The sequence below is a fragment of the Felis catus genome, chromosome F1 (assembly GCF_018350175.1).
Source record: "Felis catus isolate Fca126 chromosome F1, F.catus_Fca126_mat1.0, whole genome shotgun sequence".
Lineage (NCBI taxonomy): Eukaryota > Metazoa > Chordata > Mammalia > Carnivora > Felidae > Felis > Felis catus.
Window position 1 is genome coordinate 63,943,621 of NC_058384.1, and position 18,701 is coordinate 63,962,321.

The 18,701-nt window shown below is 53.3% G+C and overlaps 1 long non-coding RNA gene and 1 pseudogene across 2 annotated transcripts; both read left to right on the forward strand.

Annotated features, from left to right (window-relative positions):
- Positions 1-4,968: 4,968 nt before the first annotated feature.
- LOC109495791 lies at positions 4,969-6,403 on the forward strand (annotated as a pseudogene).
- Positions 6,404-14,399: 7,996 nt separating this feature from the next.
- Positions 14,400-18,380, forward strand: LOC123382843. Of its 2 annotated transcripts, XR_006591904.1 has the most exons (4): positions 14,400-15,117; positions 15,425-15,698; positions 15,999-16,043; positions 16,153-18,380. It is a non-coding gene; the product is annotated as an uncharacterized LOC123382843 (long non-coding RNA). The 2 variants fall into 2 exon arrangements; XR_006591903.1 differs by having other exon boundaries at positions 15,999-18,380.
- Positions 18,381-18,701: the final 321 nt, after the last annotated feature.

Consider the following 18,701-nt stretch of genomic DNA (forward strand, 5'->3'; position numbering starts at 1 on the left):
CCTGCTTGTGCACTCGTGCGCGCGCGCGCGCGCGCACGTGTGTGTGTGTGTGTGTGTGTGTCCCAGGGAGGGTTGTTTATATCTGGTACCACAGACTCCTCCCACATGCTCAGGCTGGGGTAGGGGGTCCCACGTCTTTTCAGGGCCTTCATAGGATTTGCAAATCCATGGGGGCAATCACCTTCTTCAGCATCAGGAAACTTGGGTTCTAAACTCGGCCCTAAAGGTGGCCCCTCAATATCTCCACCTCCTGGTATTCGTGCCCGTGTGTAATCACCTCTTTCTTTTTTTATTTTAAGATTTTAAGTCATCTCTACACCCACTGTGGGGCTCGACTCATAACCACGAGATCAAGGGTCGCATGTTCTACTGACTGAGCCAGCCAGGTGCCCTGTAATCACGTCTTCTTGAGCGTGGGCTGGGTGGAGTGGCTTACTGCTCGTGAGCAGTAATCAGCTGTCATTTCTGAGATTAGGTTCTGGAAGGTTGCGTTTTCATCTCGGTCTTTCTCTCCCTCCGTCTCCCTCTCTCTTTCCCACTCCCAGCTCTTTATGAGGAGCCGGGTACTATGCTGTGAGCGAAAGACTTCGAGACAAGGAGCCAGGGAGACCACCAGCCAAAACCCAACGAGGAAGTGATGTCTTTGCGAACAGATCATGGGGACTCGAGGCTGCCGAGAGCTACAGGGGTGAGGCGGGTGGTACTGGCCCCAGGAGGACACCTTGACCAGTGAGGGATCCCGAGCCGGAGGCACCAGCTAAGCCGTGCCCGGATTACCGATCCACAGAAATTGTGAGATACAAGATGCTTATTTTCAGCTGCTGAGTTCTGTAGTTTGTTACACAACAGTCGATAACAAATATGGTCCAATGAATTCACGGTTTTGCGTAAGCCAGTTTGCATTGGCTTCAAGTCACATACAACGGAGAGACTTTTAATTTTTTTAAGTACATTGATGGAGAGGGAGGGGCGGGGGGGGGGAGAGACTGGAGGGAAACTGGAGACAGAAGAGAATCCAGGGCGGGCACGGCACTGTCGATGCAGGGCTCCAGCTCACAGACTGGGAGCTCGAGACCTGAGCTGAAATCAAGAGTTGGTGGCTTAACCGACTGAGCCACCCAGACGCCCCTGAAATTTGATTTTTTTACTGTTTGTATTCTGTTTTGAGTTCCCTTATATCCCTGTTGATTTTTAAAACATGTCCTCTTTCAAGTTTGTTTATTCATTTATTTATGTTGAAAGAGAGACAGAAAGAGCGGGTCGGGGAGGGGCAGAGAGAGAACGAGAGAATCCCCAGCAGGCTCTGCGCTGACAGCTGCCACAAGGCCGTAGCATGAGAGGACCTGGAAAGAAAACTTCAGGAAGCGGGCACGGGTCGTTTCCGGTGACATCCAGTGAGTACCTGTCAGGTGTGAGACCCTCTCGTAAGACTTGACATGCATGGATCCGTTTAGCCCTCACGACCGCTTTATGAGACAGGTATTTTTTGTCACCCCCGTTTTATAGATGAGGAGACTGAGGTACAACGAGGGTAAGTAGCTTACTTTGAGTTTTATAGTTAAGTAAGAGCTTGAACCCAGGAAGTCTGGGAGGAAGGGGGGAGAGAGGGGACAAGTCGGATGGCAGGCATCTCCTATCAGAGGGCGTCTTCAGAATTTCATGCTGCACAAGCCTGAGAGTCAGGGCCTCCTTAATTCTGTGTAGCAGGCACCTCTCTTGCCTCACTCTAGTCCTGGCCCTGTGGCTACAGCATGATTGTCCAGAGAGAACTGCAGGGCATGTGGCCAGATGTTTCCACAAGAAGCCCGGATAAAGGGTCTTATAACCCAGGTGTCATGGACTCAATGTTTGTGTCCCCTCCTCCCCCCCAAATTTATATGTTGAAGTCTTATCTCAACGAAATGATATTAGGAGGCAGGACCTTTGGGAGGTGACTAGGTCATGAGGGTAGAACCCTAGTGAACAGAATTAGTGTCCTTGTGGAAGTGGCCCCAGAGCTCGCCCTCACCCCTCCCTCCATGCGACGTGGCAATGGGAAAGATGGCCGTCTCTGAAGCAGGAAGTGGGTCCTCACCAGATACCGAATCTGCTGGTGCCTTGGTCCCTCAACTTCCCAGCCTCTGGGAACTGTCGGAAGAAAAGTTCAGCTGTTTATAAGCCACACAGTCTATGGTGTTATTGTTAAGAGCAGCCTGAATGGAGCAGGACGTCAGACTAAAGGCAAAGAGCATCCAACAGGTATTTTTAAGCAGGTGTGCAGGGTTATTCAAAGACCTTTTGGAAACTTGCTCCAGCAGCGGGGGGAGGGCATGGAAGGGAGGGACTGCAGTGAAAGCACAGGTAGGGGGCTAGTAAGGAGCCTGGGTATGAGCAAGAGGGCATCCAGTCTGAGTGGGAGGGGAGGGCAGAGGAGAGGGCAAAGGTGGGAGAGGGTTCCAAGATACTGATAATAATAAGACTCATCACTAACCTGTATTGAATAGCAACGATGAGTGACGCTTTGTGCTTTACATATATTTTTTTTGCTCCTCAAATCAACCCTATGTGGTTGTGCTGTCAGCCCAGAGCCTGACTTGGAGGCTCAATCCCATGAACTGTGAGATCATGACCTGAGCTGAAATCAAGAGTAGGACACTTAACCGACTGAGGCACCCAGGCGCCCTTACTTGGTACTCTTATTATCCTCACTTTAGAGTTGAAAAAACTGAGGTTTAGCAAGGGAAAGGTCACTGGAATAACCTTCTTTGTAGTGTGGACACAGGTGGACACGGTCTTGTGACACGTAGAATCCAACTGAAGTGTTAGCATTTAAGAACCGTAAAACCTAAAAGAATGTGAATTTTGATATAATGCAGTTGACAAAGGTCCTGTACTCACCCAGTCCCTATCTGCACAGAGGGAAGGCGAATCTTCTCCCTGAGCTGTGGACACAAAGGCACCTCGTGTTGGGAATCAGGGAAGAGGCAGGTTGGCTTTGGTACCTCCAGTTTCTCAGTGTCCTTGGGCCAGGCCAGCAAATGTGGACAAGAGACTGGAACATTTCTGGAATCCCTGCTCCTGTCCCAAGAGTCCAGCTGGCCATGGGTGCCGGAATTGCCCATCTCCTGGGCATTGCCCCCAGAGAGCATCAAACCCCAGTGTGGGCTGCAATTTGGATCCTGTAGCCACTGTCCCACGTTCTGCTGCACAGGCTCACTGCCAGCCCCCAACCAACCCTTCATTAACTGTGCAACGAAGGTGACCCTGCGTTTTACATGATTATATTTTTTGACTTCACTTTGGATATTATATGGGGTTTTAACATGTTTTTACTCCTGCAAATTCGAAGAATATGAAAAGAATACAGAATTTCAATAAGGCTAAAACTCTTTACACCCAAACAGAAAGACACTTAAAGGTCTTAAGAGCGAAAAGCAACGCAACATCAAAGCAAGTGTTAGGGTTACAGTAAAGGGAAGACTTAGGCGATATCACTTAGGCAAGTCGAATCTAGGGACATGGGCTATGAGACCAGCCTTTTAGAGGACGTCGACAAAAGCAGGTGAAGGGACCTGGGTAGGGACAAGCAGTTAACGTCTCAGTGATGTTTCTGGTCCCTAAACAACCTTAGCTGGTGGAGAAGGTGCCCTAGAAAACAGCTGGAATTGAGATGACGTAACTGGGTCCTTGGTGGCTACGTTTTCAATCCTGGAGAGAGAAGGAATTCAGAGTAGGCGTGCTCAAGGTATCAGTATTTTTTGCTCACACATATGTATTATTTGAGACATCTAGCCTTTTAAAGTAATGGGTAACTTTGTGGTTCTGATCTGAACTATGTAACTGAGTAATTGATTTGCATTTGCGATTTTGTTTTTTTTAATTAATTAATTTTTATTGAAGTAGGGTCGACACACAATGTTACATGAGTTTCAGGCGTACAACATGGTGACTTGACAAGTCTATACAGCATGCTGTGCTCACCACACGTGTGGCTGACATCTGTCACCACTTAGCGGTGTTACAGTTGAACCCAAGTTTATATGAAGTATAATGCCTTAACCTTGTGAGCAAGTTTACAAGTCAAAACCACACTGAGATACCACCTCGCACAGGTCAGAGTGGCTAAAATTAACACTCGGGAAACTGCAGATGTTGGCGAGGATGCGGAGAAATGGGAACCCTCTTGCACTGTTGGTGGGAATGCAAACAGGGGCAGCCGCTCTGCAAACTGGTGGAGGTTCCTCGAAAAATTAAAAATAGAACTCCCCTACAACCCAGGAATGACACTACTAGGAATTTATCCAAAGGATACAGGAGTGCTGATGCATAGGGGCACGTGTGCCCCAATGTTTATAGCAGCACTATCAACAAATAGCCAAATTATGGAAAGAGCTCAAATGTCTATCAACTGATGAATGGATAAAGAGGATCTGGTTTATATATACAATGGAACACTACTTGGCAGTGAGAAAGAATGAAATCATGCCATTTGCAACAACACGGATGGAACTGGAAGGTAGTATTTTTAATTTTTTTTTAACGTTTATTCATTTTTGAGAGACAGAGATAGTGTGAGCGGAGTTGAAGCAGAGGGAGAGGGGGACACAGAATCCAAAGTAGGCTCCAGGCTCTGAGCTGTCAGCACAGAGCCTGACATGGGGCTCGAACTCCTGGACCAGACCTCGAGATCATGACCTGAGCCAAAGTCAGACGTTCAACCAACTGAGCCACCCAGGTGCCCCGGAACTGGAAGGTATTAGGCTGAGTGAAATAAGTCAGTCAGAGAAGGACAGATATCATGTTTTCACTCATATGTGGAACTTGAGAAACTTCACAGAAGACCATGGGGGAGGGAAAGGGGAAAAAATAGTTACAAACAGAGAGGGAAGGAGGGAGGCAAATGATAAGAGACTCTTAAATACAGAGAAAAAACTGAGGGTCGATGGGGCGGGGCGGGGGGCGGGAGAGGGGAAAATGGGTGATGGGCATTGAGGAGGGCACTTGTTGGGATGAGCACTGGGTGTTGAATGTAAGTGATGAACCACGGGAATCTACCCCCCAAAGCAGGAGCACACTCTCCCCAGTGTATGTTTAGCCCATTTGACAATAAATTATATGAAAAAACCCAAAAACCAGCTCTTTCCTCTGGGCTGCCGACATGCAGGAAACTTCCGGGCCACGTGAGCCATGGCCATGGCCACATCGACAAGCACCAGAAGCGCCCAAGAGACTGGGGTAATGCTGGTGGCATGCATCACCACGGGATCAACTCTGACGAGAATCATCCAGGTTACTTCGGAAAAGTTGGCACGAGGCATTAGCACTTAAGGAGGAACCAGAGCTTCTGCCCAACTGTCAACCTTGGCAGAGCCTGTCATCGTGAAGGCCATGTTCTTCAGGAGAAGAGCCGAGGAGAAGATCAAGGGTGTGGGCGGAGCCTGTGTCCTGTTGGCTTGAAGCCACGTGGAGGGAGGTCCATTAAATACTACCTAATGCTTTTCTCTTCCGGTCTGAGCACGAGCTCTCTTGCACCCCTACCTCTCTCTCTCTCTCTGTGCATTGGAAAGCCACCTAACAGCTTCCAGGAGTAAGGGTATGAGGGCCCAGGCTCCCCTGCCAACTCACCTCAGAAAGCGTGCAAGAGACAGCACCAGCACTTAGAGGCCTTGGCCCACGACGTACCTTGAACATTTTCATCTATAAAGCGAGAATATTTGTCACTAGCATGTGTGTGTGTCTTAGAGTTGAAAGGCCTGTTTTGCATCGTGTCCTCTGAAAATATGACGAGTGGGAGAATAAAAAAAACAGAACCTAGAAACAAAACCAAAAACGTATGAGTAAGTTTACATGAAGCTTGCAATACTTTAAGGCAATTTAAGAATGACCGTACTTAGAAGCTCAATGTACTAGATTTACAAGCCTTCTTTTTCTTTTTAAGTTTATTTATTTATTTTCAGAGAGAGAGAGAGAGAGAAAGAGAGAGAATCCTAAGCAGACAGTGCTGTTAGTGCAGGGCTTGACTCGGAGCTGGATCTCAAGAACTGTGAGATCATGACCTGAGACGCTTAACCCACTGAGCCACCCGGGTGCCCCGATTTACAAGCCTTCTTTAAGTATTTGGGGAATCTTATTTGTTGGTTCAAATATTTCATCCAAGGTGCTGGGGGGATGGGGGACACCGGTGGTGCGGATGAAGGTGTGCCCCTGCCGTGCACAGCATCATAACCCTGTAGGGTAACTCTACTGGAATAAAAAAATAAAAAATATTTATATCTTGTGTCTTAAGCAAGGAAAAGCAAGCAGAAGATCTATATCATAAAATCAGTTTTCAACCTTGAAAAAAAAAGAAAACACTTTAAAAGGAAACTAAACATATTACATTCAACAGTGGGATTTAAAGTCTTTAAAGGAATCGATTCCTACATTTGTAAAGTGAGTCAAATATTATCAATAGCCCCCAAGAAGGGGGTTAAGGGTTGCCAGATTTGTAAATAGAATATGATTTGTGAGCTGAACTGCCCTTAAGACTGGTCTTTTTTTTAGTAAATTGAATTTCGTTTTTTAGTAAATTGAATATGAATTCTTTTAAAAAAATTTTTTTTAAGTTTACTTTTGAGAGACAGAGACAGAGCACGAGCAGGGGAGGGGGTAGAGAGGGAGGAAGACACAGAATCCGAAGCAGGCTCCAGGCTCTGAGCTGTCAGCACTGAGCCCGATGCGGGGCTTGAACCCACAAACCATGAGATCACAACCTGAGCTGAAGTGGGACCCTTAACCAACTGAGCCACCCAGGCGCTCTGAATATGAATTCTTTAAAGCAATATAGCCTATGGATAATTAAAAAAATTTTTTTTTAACATTTATTCATTTTTGAGAGACAGAGAGAGCTAGAGCGCATGCAGGGGTGGGGCAGAGAGAGAGGGAGACACAGAATCCGAAGCAGGCTCCAGGCTCTGAGCGGTCAGCACAGAGCCTGATGCCGGGCTTGAACTCACGAACCGCGAGATCCTGACCTGAGCCGAAGTTGGACCCCTGACTGACTGAGCCACCCAGGCGCCTTGCCTATGGATAATTTTTTAATGCACAAAACCCATGTCTTAGGAAATAAACGATAATGGGGAAGTATTATTGCCTGCGAAGTCGTTTCCTAAGGTCATCAGTAGGCAGCAGAGGTGCGATTCAAATCAGAAAGCTTCGCCTCCACACCACAGTACCCAGCCCTGAGGCTAAACCATTCCGCATTACTTAGTTTTTCTATCAACGTGATTTTCTTTCCCCTAGCCTGTGAACAATGTGCTTGCAGAGACTTCCTTTCGTCTTTGGACGCCCAGACCCCTGCACGGCGCCTTGGTGGCGCCCGGCAGGAGCTCATGTGTATGGCAAAGAAATGAGTGAAGAGAACCCAGTGACAGTAGCATCCAGAAGTCCAAGAGAGGAGAGAGGAGGGTCCCACTGTCAAATTTAACTGGTGGTCATACAAGATGAGGACCAAAGGGTCTGCAGGCCGTGGCCGAGGAGAGGTCAGTCGTACCTTGTTAAAAGCAATGCGGATCCTCTTCAAGTCTTGCCGGGGCACCTGACCTCTAGGCCCTGAAGGCCAAGGAGACACTGGTCAAAGTCTGAGGAGTACGGGGCCCGACAGGAGACACCGGTCACGGTTATGTCCTCACGGAGACGCCAGCGGTCTGCCTAGCCCAGCAAAGCCTTCGGGACTATTTGGTGTAGAGAGGTGGGGGGAAGGGGGGCCCATGCCTCTGCCAGCTCTCCCCTCACCCCTCTCCCCGCGGATCAGGACTTTCCTGCAACTCCTTCAACCACGCCAGCAAAGGGCAAGAGAGCAAAATAACATCTGACCCAGTCTTTCATGGCTGGAGGCAGAGGTGGTCCCAAGGGTCTTGTCCCCTGGATCCTTCCGGCCTGGGCCCTGTGCTAAAGAAGCTACAGCCAGCAGCCCGTGCCTTCCACCTTTCTGTCCTTGGGCCATCGGAGCTTGAGCTTCTCCGCCTGCTGACTCCCGTCTGCTCACGGGCTCAACCAAGCACGCAGGAACTGAGCCCTTACTCTGTGCTGACACTGAGCTAGTCACTGGGAATTGCAAGATGAGAGGGGAAGGCTCCTACCCTCGAGGGGCTGAGTGTACTTGGGAGAACGTGCAGGTGAGCAGGTATTTATATCCAGTCGGGATAGATGTCATGATAGAGGTAGGCACGGGGTACCCGGAGAGGCCAGAAGAGGGCGTCTGTTTTAGCCTGGGCCTTCAGGAGAGTCTTTCCCACGGTGGTGATGACATTGGGGAGGGGCGGTGGGAGCCAGCTAGGGCGAGGTAGGTGGGGTAGGTGGCAGAGACGAGGGCAATGCAGTAAGCCGTTTGCGGGAGCCAGTTTACGGGGGTGAGGAGCCCTCGGGGCGGTGCGGGGAGACTCTAGAAGCAGCGTGCAGCGGCCTGGAGTCCAAGATCTGAGATGTGGCGACGCGGCAGGAGGCCAAGGTCATCAGGAAGCAAGAGAACGTGAAAGGCCTCGTCCACCAGGGCTGTGAGCCCAGGCTTTGCCTTGTAGGGGACGGGGGACCTCAGAAGGGTCTAGAGCACGGCTGTGAGCATCATCGGCGTTGGCTCTTAAGTAGCTCACGGCGGCCTCCCACCCTTCTCTCTCCCGTGTCCTCTCGTCTCCGCATCTTGTGACTCCAAAGCCGCATGTGATTATTGTGGTGAACCCTAAAAACAGGAAATGACTGGGGGCTGATATTCACACATTCGCAGTTGGCCCAGCTGTCGGCAGGCAGGCCAGTCTGCCGGTGAATATTATGGGCCTTTCTCTACCGGGGTCCCTGCTCCTGCTTGGTCTTTTCGTGGGTAAGTCTCTCCCTGCCACTACCCTCCAGGCGCCTCCAGCTGCCCGCGCAGGGTGTTGCTCTAGCCACGGGTAATTTTCACTGAAGATGCTGCGTCCCAGGAGCCAGGCTGTGTGTGTGTGTGTGTGTGTGTGTGTGTGTTGCACATGCTGCCGTCTCAGACCGTGCAGGCCCACACTGTGTCCTTGTCACCCTCACATTTCTTCTGCTGACGAGTCACAGGGAGCCCGGGTGTCCCTACCACTGGCTGATGGCGGGGTCCTGGGATCGAGGACCTGCCTCTTCATCTTGCCGTTTCACGCATGACCTTCGGGTGTCCCAGTCCCCTTCCTCCCTCTCCCACCAGCCCCTGTGAGTCACCCTCCGTCATGAAATGACTTGAGGAGGGGATCTCAGGCCTGGCACTCAGCAGCTGTTTCTGTCCCTCTAGATTCGCACTGCTCGCTCCTGTCCCCGAGGACCTGAGCGGGGGCAAGAGACAGGCTTGGGAACCAGAGGCCCCAGGGGAACGAAGCTCGCGGGAAGCCTGCGGTGACTGGGCCAGGCTCTTTCCGGTCTAAGCAAGTTTCAAGCTTTCGCTTTCGCTCTCCTTCAGGGGGGAACACGAGGGCACAGTTCTGAAGGTCACCTGCCTTCAGGGTTGTCCGCACCCCAGGCTTTAGGGGGGCCCCTAGGCCCCAAAGATGGATCCCTTGATGCGTTTAAAACTTGGCGGTGAAGAGAAGGAAAAGTTCTTCGCTACCCTCAAGGTCTCCCACCCGAACTGACAATTACATCGAAGTGAGACAGATTCACAGGAGAAAAAAAACACCCTGAGTTTTAGGACGTGCATATGGAGACCCGATAATGAAATGGAGACCTGCAGACATGCCCAAGGAGGCACTTTTATACTTTTTAGACGGACGAGAAATCTGCGAGGAATTGAGCGGACAAAGAACGCTTAGCTTTGGGGCTTTAATTAGTAAAGAATTCTAAGCAGACGTTGGGCAGGGGAGTAGATTAGTGAAAAATAGTTGTTTATTTTTCTCACCTCTGGTGATAAGGATACTCTTCACCTCCTGGTCCAGGGAAGGTGCCTTTCACATGGGAGATTTATTTCCTGTGTTCAGGGGTCAGAGGAGGGTCTGAGAATCCTTGCACTGGCTGCCTCTTAAGTAACTTAAGAAAAAAAATTTTTTAAAGTTTGTTTTTGAGAGTGAGAGAGAGAGAGAGAGAGAGACAGAGCGCAAGCAGGGGAGGGGCAGCGAGAGAAGGAGACACAGAATCCGAAGCAGGCTCCAGGCTCCGAGCTGTCAACACAGAGCCTGATGCGGGGCTCGAACCCAGGAGCTGTGAGATCATGATCTGAGCCGAAGTTGGACACTCAACCGACTGAGCCACCAGGGCGCCCAGTAACTTATTGAAGTAACCAAATAGGGACACCTGGGTAGCTCAGTTGGTTGAGCGTCTGATTTTGTTCGGCTCAGGTCATGATCTCGCGGTCTGTGAGTTCGAGCCCCGCGTTGGGCTCTGGGCTGACAGCTCGGAGTCTGGAGCATGTTTTGGATTCTGTGTCTCCCTCTCTCTCTCTCTGCCCCTCCCCTGCTCCCTCTCTCTCTCTCTCTCTCAAAAATAAATAAACATTAAAAAAAATAACCAAATATGCCCAACTGGCCCCTCTTGGGGTGGCCTGCCCTTGGTCCCTACAGACGTTTATAAACAAAGTCTGCTTAAATTAAAAAAAAAAAAAATCTGATCCCCACGACAAACTTGTGATAAAGATAAGGCAGACAGTATTACACACACCTTGCGGATGATGGACTGAGGCTCAGAGAGATTAGGTGACATCTTTGGGGACACACAGCTGGCGATCTGTGAAAATGGAGGTGAGTGCAGCCCAGCAGCGGCAACACGGAAGCTCCCAGAACAGCGTCCTCGACGGAGGCAGCAGAGCTGGCATGGAGATTCATGTCGGGCTCTCCTCACCCCTGCTTTCCTATTCCCTCACAGAGCAAGCCCATCTGGGAGCTTTTCTCTCTCCAGGCCAGGCTCTGGGTGGCCCCTGTCCACAGGGACATCGCCCAGGCATATGGCAAAATAATGGGTAAGTAGGTACTGCCTTAAAGATAGGGCGCCTTAAGGGAGGGGCACCTGGGTGGCTCAGTCAGTGGAGCGTCCAACTTCGGCTCAGGCTATGATCTCACGGTTCGTGAGTTCAAGCCCCAGATCCGGCTCTCCTCTGTCCCCCTCCCCACTCTCCCTCTGCACCTCTCCCGCTCACACTCTCTTTCTCAAAAATAAATATTAAAAAAAAATGTTTAGTTCTTTGGTTCGGCTCGGTTCTGGAAACATCTACTCATGCTTTTGCGTCCTGGGTCCTGTGCTGCGTGTGTGGTGAGGACAGGGGTCAGCAGGACCCGGGGGGGGGGGGGGTGGAATTAAGGATGACGAAAGCCCATCATTGGCACTATGGTGGAGTTGACAGAGTGTCAGCTGTGGGGTCACACGAACTTGGATTTTCATATGGACTCTGCTGCTTCTTGGCTGGTGACCTGGGGCAAGTTTCTCAAGAGCTTTGAGTCTCACGATCTTTCTCTCTAAAGTGGGAATAAGAGGGGCGCCTGGGTGGCACAGTCGGTTAAGCGTCCGACTTCAGCCAGGTCGCGATCTCGCGGTCCGGGAGTTCGAGCCCCGCGTCGGGCTCTGGGCTGATGGCTCAGAGCCTGGAGCCTGTTTCCGATTCTGTGTCTCCCTCTCTCTCTGCCCCTCCCCCTTTCATGCTCTGTCTCTCTCTGTCCCAAAAATAAATAAAAAACGTTGAAAAAAAAATTATAAAGTGGGAATAAGAACAATCACCTTACGGGTTTGTTGGGACGCGCTTCCTCTACTCGGCATGGTGTCCGACGTTTGGGGTTCGTGTCCTGATCTGATCCCCCCATGTCTCCCTTCACTTGAACCAGAAACAGGATTCAGACCGAGAAGCCCTACGCGCGCCCAGGGCACCTACCTAACCCAGAGGCCGAACCACCCCCCTGCCTTGCTCCCTCAGATGCTAATTTCCTTCCGCCTTCTCTCCTGGGGCTTGTGAGCCACCAGGAGAGACCCGCACGGGGCCCTCTGTATGCGACAGGGTGAAGCGAATGCTTAAAACCCAACAAGCCAACGAAAGCACGGGCTGAAGGAAACCGGGGTGGGGGGCATGGCTGGATCACGAGTACGGAGCCCAGCAGGGAAGCGGCACTTGGGCGAGGCCTGATGGGTCACTGCACTCCAGGCGACGAGGACGGGCCAAGCTGCTCAGTCAGGGCGCAGGCCCCGGGGCCAGCGCGCCCACACCGGCCGCCTTGGTAGGCTTCCCGTCGGCGTGCGTCATTCTCCAGGTGGGAACCGTCACAGTGCCACACAAGTGGACCCCAGGCTGTCCAGCGGATGGCGTGGTGGGTTCACAGGACGCTGACCCGTCCCCGGCTTGGGGCGCCTACTCCCACAGGGCAGCAGCCCCTCTCCCACCCCTTGTCCCCACAGCCACTGTCCCAGGACATCCCAGGTCAACTTTAGACAGAGACTCAGCACCTGGCCTGGGACCAGGGACGCAGCTGGTGCTTTTGGATCCCGTTCTGAATCAGGGTCCGGAGCCTTCTGGAACCAGGCAGCCTTTTCTTTCTGAGTCACTGTGCAGCACACCTGGGTCAGTTTCAAACCTTCTGTTTCCTGGGACTGGGTGTCAGTGTTGCAAGAATTTGCCCACAGAGACGGGTCATGCTACTGAGCAGAGGTAGCTTTCATTTCTCGACAAGGGTGCTGGCTAGTTTTTTTTTTATGTTCATTTTTGAGAGAGAGAGAGAGAGAGAGAGACAAAGTGCAAGCAGGGGAGGGGCAGAGAGAGAGGGAGAGAGGGAGACACAGACTCTGAAGGAGGCTCCAGGCTCTGAACTGTCAGCACAGAGCCCGACGCGGGACTCGAACCCGCGAACCATGAGATCATGACCTGAGTCGAAGTTAGATGCTTAACCGACTGAGCCACCCAGGTGCCCCATGGCCAATTTTTTTTTTAAATAGTTTCATTTATTTAAACTAAGCTCTCCACCCAATGTGGGGCTTGAACTCACGACCCCAAGATCAAGAGTTGCTTGCTGTATCCACTGAGCCAGCTGGGTGCCTGGGTGCTGGCTAGTTTTGGCCAGATGATATTCCAGCGATGTCAAGAAGGTTCCACAGCAGTGAGGAAGGCCAAGGTAGACTGGTGTGGCCAGTAAAAATAGAGTAAGCCCATTTTAGAATCATATTACGGCTCATTTAGAAAGTATTATTATTACTTATTACTCATATCGATAGGAAAAGAGTAACCTGGGTCCTTCTCACCAGAAGGAAAGGTAAATGGGGTCAGTTGAGCACAGTGCTGGCGGTGGGGGGGTCGGAAGCTTTGTCCTGAGCGGGTAGAGCAGGAACGTCCTTCCTCATAAGAAACTGACTCACCCGAGTGCCTCCCAGTGGAGACAGAGAGGTCCGTGGAGCTGGCTTTGGGGCCTCACAGGCCACTGTCCTCTCGTGCTCTGGGAGGATCGCAGGGCATTTTGCCCAGACTCAGATTAGCCCGTGGTTCCAGCCTTTGCCTGGGTGACACGGGCAAAGTCACCGGGGAGCCATGGCAGAGCTGTTCCTCCAGCGGGAAGAAAAAGCTACGGTTAGCGAGTGAGGATGAACACGTGGAAGCCGAGTGTTGGAGGAAAAGCTTCAGAGAAGCTTCTCGGGGTGGAGTTTGCGTGATAGGAAATAGTCCTATTTGATGAGGCATTAAAAACAATTTTTTTTGAATGTTTAGCTACTTTTGAGAGAAAGAAAGAGAGACGCGAAGAAGGTGCGCGCAGGGGAGGGGCAGAGAGAGGGAGACCCAGAATCCGAGGCAGGGTGCAGGCTGTGAGCTGTCAGCGCAGAGCTGGATGCGGGGCTCGAACCCACAGACCCCGAGATTGACGTGAGCCGAATGAAGTAGGACGCTTAACTGACCGAGCCAACCAGGCACCCGCCCCACCCCACCCCCGCCCCGCCTCCTTTATTTAAGTGCAGGAAGATGCATTTGCTCCCTGGTCAGGTGCCCATGGTCGGGGAGACAGCGTTTCTGCCATAAATCAGGCCGGGCCGGCCATGGCCTTTTCTCAAACAGGGCGAGGGCACTGGGGCTTCTGGGACGTCGGTGGGACTCTTGACTAGGGTGGGCCCCGCGCTGTGGGAGAGCCCCTCTCGCTATGCTCCAGCGGGGTGGCAATAGCGAAGACAATAGGCCAGACTTTTGTCCTTCGCAGGGAGTTTCCCAAGTCACTGGGGCCTCACGACAGCCCTGCAGCTGGCAGGAAAGCGGTTTTTATTTCTAAGCTGCTGCAACAGTCTCAGAGAGAAAAAACGACCCCGCGACAAAAGTGGCAGAGCCGGGAATAGAACTTATGCACCTTGTTGCCACATCCTGCGCTTCTGGTTTGCCACTGCATTTATGTGTTGCAGAAGGAGTCGTGGGGGAAGGGTGTGGGGCCCAGGCTGGGGGAGACACAGCGGGGGTGGGGGGAGGTGGCAGCCTGCCTTCTCCCCGGGGGACATTCTGGGCTGTGTGGTCCTCTCTTGCCCAGTTGAGCCGCCCCTGGGGCTGCCATGGGGAGGGCCCCAGGGCTGAGGCCAAATGACAGAGCAGGCTTCTCGCGTGCCTGTGGCCTTCTTGAGTGTCCTGACTGTCCGTTGCCCGCAGCTGCTCTCCCTGCAACCCCCAAGGCTCCTGGCTCTGGCCTGGGGAGGCGAATAATGGCCACATGGGTATCTTCTGGAAGCATCTGAGTTCCTGGTCCTGGGGGGAAGAAGGGATGGGGTGTGGGTTGAAGAGAGCACAAAGGAGCGGGAAAAACCTCAAAGGCACAGGGCCCAATCTTGGGGAAGCCTTGTTGGGCGCCCGGAAACTCAACGTATGCTGCAGAGACCCCTACTGGGGAGAGATGTAATTACAACACGGTTCCGCGCTTGCGCAGACACACAGGGCCTGCTGCAGGTCAGCGCAAGGGTGGGAACCCAGGCTTTGGGGTCCGAGCCACTGGATTTGGGTCTTGGGTCAGTCACGCAATGGCTGAGGCTCTGGGCGAGTTACTGGAAGCTCTCTGAGCCTGTTAAATGGAATAGGTACAAAACCTCCCCCATCTATTTCGTAGGGTTGTTCCGGCGGAATCAAAGCATACGAAGCGGGGCCCCCGGGTGGCTCAGCCGTTAAGCGTCTGACTTCTGCTGGGGTCAGGATCTCGTGGTTCATGAGTTCGAGCCCCGCTTTGGGTGAGCCCTGCTTTTCTCCCCACCCCACCCCTGCCCCTCATGGGATTCTCTCTCTTTGTCTGCTCCCCTCGCTCACTTGTGACCTCTCTCTCTCAAAATAGATAGAGGCCTCTCTCTCAAGGCCACTGACTTGGCCTTGAAAGCTCAAAGCTCTCCAACAGACGTGGGCAGATTCGGCCTCTGTCTCTCCCTGTGCGTACTCAGGGTGGTGAACCACCTCGGTGTCAGTGCCTCGTGCCTTCTGCCCGGTGAAGGGAGCGCCCAGGGTAGCTCTGCAGTCTTCCCTTGGTGACTTTTGTACACGCAGCGCAGCTGGGCCGGCCCCGTGTCGCACCGGGCTCCAGGACCGGTGACAATGGACAACGCATCTTCATCCTGACTTGTGTGGCAGAAAGCAGAGGAACCTCTGTGGCCTACAGCCGGATGCCTCTGGGACCCCGGACCGCTGCGTCCCACGGAGGGTCTGTCCTCGGTGTCTCCTTGAGGCCCCGGGGACAGTGCTGTGGCCTTCACCTTCGCGGTCCAGGACGCAGTCAGTAACAGCGGCTCCCTCCCCGTCTCAGCGCCGCCCTTGTGTGCAGGTACCTGGCCCCCCCCCCCGGAGCACACGCCCTGTGCCACAGCTCTGGAGGGGACGGAAGGTGGAGGACAGAGTCCTGGTCCTGCGCAGGCCCTGGGGAGAGGGGCTAACACCCTCGAGAGAGGGCGTCTGGGTCAGTGTGGTCGGGGGAGAAGGAGGAGAAGGCCTACGGGAGCCAGTGGGGAGGTTGGAGGGGTTTGGGCAGGAGGCGCTTGGCGGTGGGGGGTGGGGGGTTGCTGGGCTGCCCTGAGTGCGTAGGGAGACCCCGGCACTGAAGCTGTGGTTTTCCGTCTGTCTGCAGGGCCAGGGATCCTGGGAGGGGACACGGTCGGGGAGACAGTGTTCGGTAGGTATCCCTGGGGAGTCGGCCACTCGGCCCCTGGAGGTCCCAGCCGGGCAGGAAGTGGAAAAGGTTACCTGGAGCTCTGGACAGCTTGTCACTGTTTTGCAACCAGGACCCGGAGGCAAACCAATCCTGGCTGCTGGGACTTAGGGACCTTAGAGCGAACGACTGTGTGTCCTCTCTGCAGATCAGGTCCCCAAGGCTGCAGGGCCCTGGCCCCTCCGGAGCCTGGATAACTCTGCCTATTTGTCAACGCCACCAAGGATTTCACCCTGCGGGTCTGTGGTGAGGTGGGGGGGGGGGGGGCGGAGGGCTCACATCTGAACTTTGACCTTTCCGCTCTGCCCTGCCTGACCAGGCCAGAGTCTCCTCAGAGCTCAAACTTGCCTTTCGCGCAGAGAGAAGCCGCGGGAGCCCGATATTGCTGCCGGTTCCCGGATGGTGAAGGGTGGGGCCCGCTGTGTCCCCCTGACGGGCTCCCTGCGACAGGCCGGAGAGGACGTGCGGTACAGTCGGGCCCCGCTCGGCCGGGTGGCGGGGGTGGGGGACCACTCTCACGTCACCTGGACTTCTGGGGTCGGCGACAGTTATCGCTGCACGGCCAGGAGCCGGTCAGTCAGAGCTCGGGCTCAGTCCCCACCGGGCCCCTCTGTGCAGGTAACCCCCTCCTGTGAGCCCCCTCCTTGACAGCCTGGGCCTAGGTCCTTAGCATCCCCACCTGGCTTCCTGGGGACTCCAGGGCTGGTCGAGGAAAAGGCGGGCGTGATCACTGAGAGCAGTGAGTGTCTCTGGGGTGGCAGGAAAGGACGGTTCTGGTGCCATCACCCCAGGGCCTGCCGTCCAGCTTCTGTCTGTCAGCCCCAGACCCCGCGCTTGGCTCACTCCTGGGTCTCCCCCGGCCCACCCGCTCTTGCAGACCCACTGAGGAGGAGCCCCAGACCTTGGCCGCGTCCTCAGAGAAGCCTGGAGCTGCTCTGAGAGGGAGATCCAGGCTGTGGCTCCTGTGGCATCCGGGACGGCCTCTCCCGGTGTCCACAGGCCGCTGCGGGAAACTGCTTCGGTCCAAACACATTCTGTCCCTCTTCCCTCTTCTTGGCCGACTTCTGGACGTCTCTCTGCTCCCTGTCTCTGAGTCCCATGCTCCCCCCACTGAGCCAGCCAGGCGCCCCCCCCCGCCCCCCCAGGCATTTAGAAGGTGCCTGTGTTGTTGGAGGCTTCGAGGAGAGGTCTGGATACATCACCACCCCTCTGGGAGCTCAGTCACAATTGTTACAGTTCGCCCCTGACCCCACGAACTGACTTGAGCGGGGACGGAGCGAGTTGTACGAGAGCCTTTGTCCGTGTCTGGCTTCTCCATTGAATGAGACCAATGCTCATTCTTAGTTCCTTCTGTGTCTCCAATATACAGCATGGAATAGGCGTGAAACATGCGACTCTGACGTGTATTTAGGGAGCAGCCTGTACTGGGTGTGACAGGACCCAAGGACACATGGTCGCGGGTTGCAGACGCTAACATTCTCCCGGCCCTTCCAGGGCGTCCGGAGGGCAGTCCACCTCCTTCCCCCTGATTCGGCTTCCTTAAGGGGCCTCCAGCCCACCCACACTTCTGACTTCTTTTCTTGCAAATCCCTTCCCCTGTCTGCCTGTCTTCCATTTCTTCTCTTTCCTTCCTTTTACTCCAGTTCCTAACCTGTGGTCATTGTTTCATTCAGCCTCCTTCCTACTTTGCTCCTTGAAGAAAGAATTTCTTCTCTTTTTGGTCCTGGGACCTTTGCTGATTGGATACATTCGACCTTGACACGTGGAGCAGTCAAGAGGAATAATGTGAGGAGGGGGTCACCCTGTGAGACACAGACATGAGTGCCACCTGCTGCCGACATCTCCCGGTGAGAGAGGGACACCAATCCCGAGTCAGACATAAACCCTATTTCATTTGCAAACGGACTTCGGAATCGCCAACAAGCTGTGACATAGCTTCGGTTTAAATTTTTTTTTTTCAACGTTTATTTATTTTGGGGACAGAGAGAGACAGAGCCTGAACGGGGGAGGGGCAGAGAGAGAGGGAGACACAGAATCGGAAACAGGCTCCAGGCTCTGAGCCATCAGCCCAGAGCCTGACGAGGGGCTCGAACTCACGGACCGCGAGATCGTGACCTGGCTGAAGTCGGACGCTTAACCGACTGCGCCACCCAGGCGCCCCGACATAGCTTCGGTTTAAAACAACCTGTTTAGGGGCACCTGGGTGGCTCAGTCAGTTAAGCATCCAACTCTGGATTTTGGTCCAGGTCACGATCTCACATTTCGCGAGTTCGAGCCCCACGTCTGCACTGACAGGGCCGAGCCTGTTTGGGATTCTGTCTCTCCCTCTCTCTCTCTGTCTGCCCCTTCCTTGTGTTCTCTTTCCCTCTCTCTTTCAAAATAACTGAACTTAAAAAATAAAATAACCTGTTTATGTTTTGTTTAATCTTATTTTATTTCATTATTATTTTTTAATGTTGATTTCTTTTTGAGAGAGCCAGAGCACGAGCAGGGGAGGGGCAGAGAGAGAGGGAGACGCAGAGTCCGAAGCAGGTTCCGGGCTCCGAGCTGTTGGCATGGAAACCGACGCGGGGCTCGATCCCACGAACCGTGAGATCGTGACCTGAGCCGAAGTCAGACACT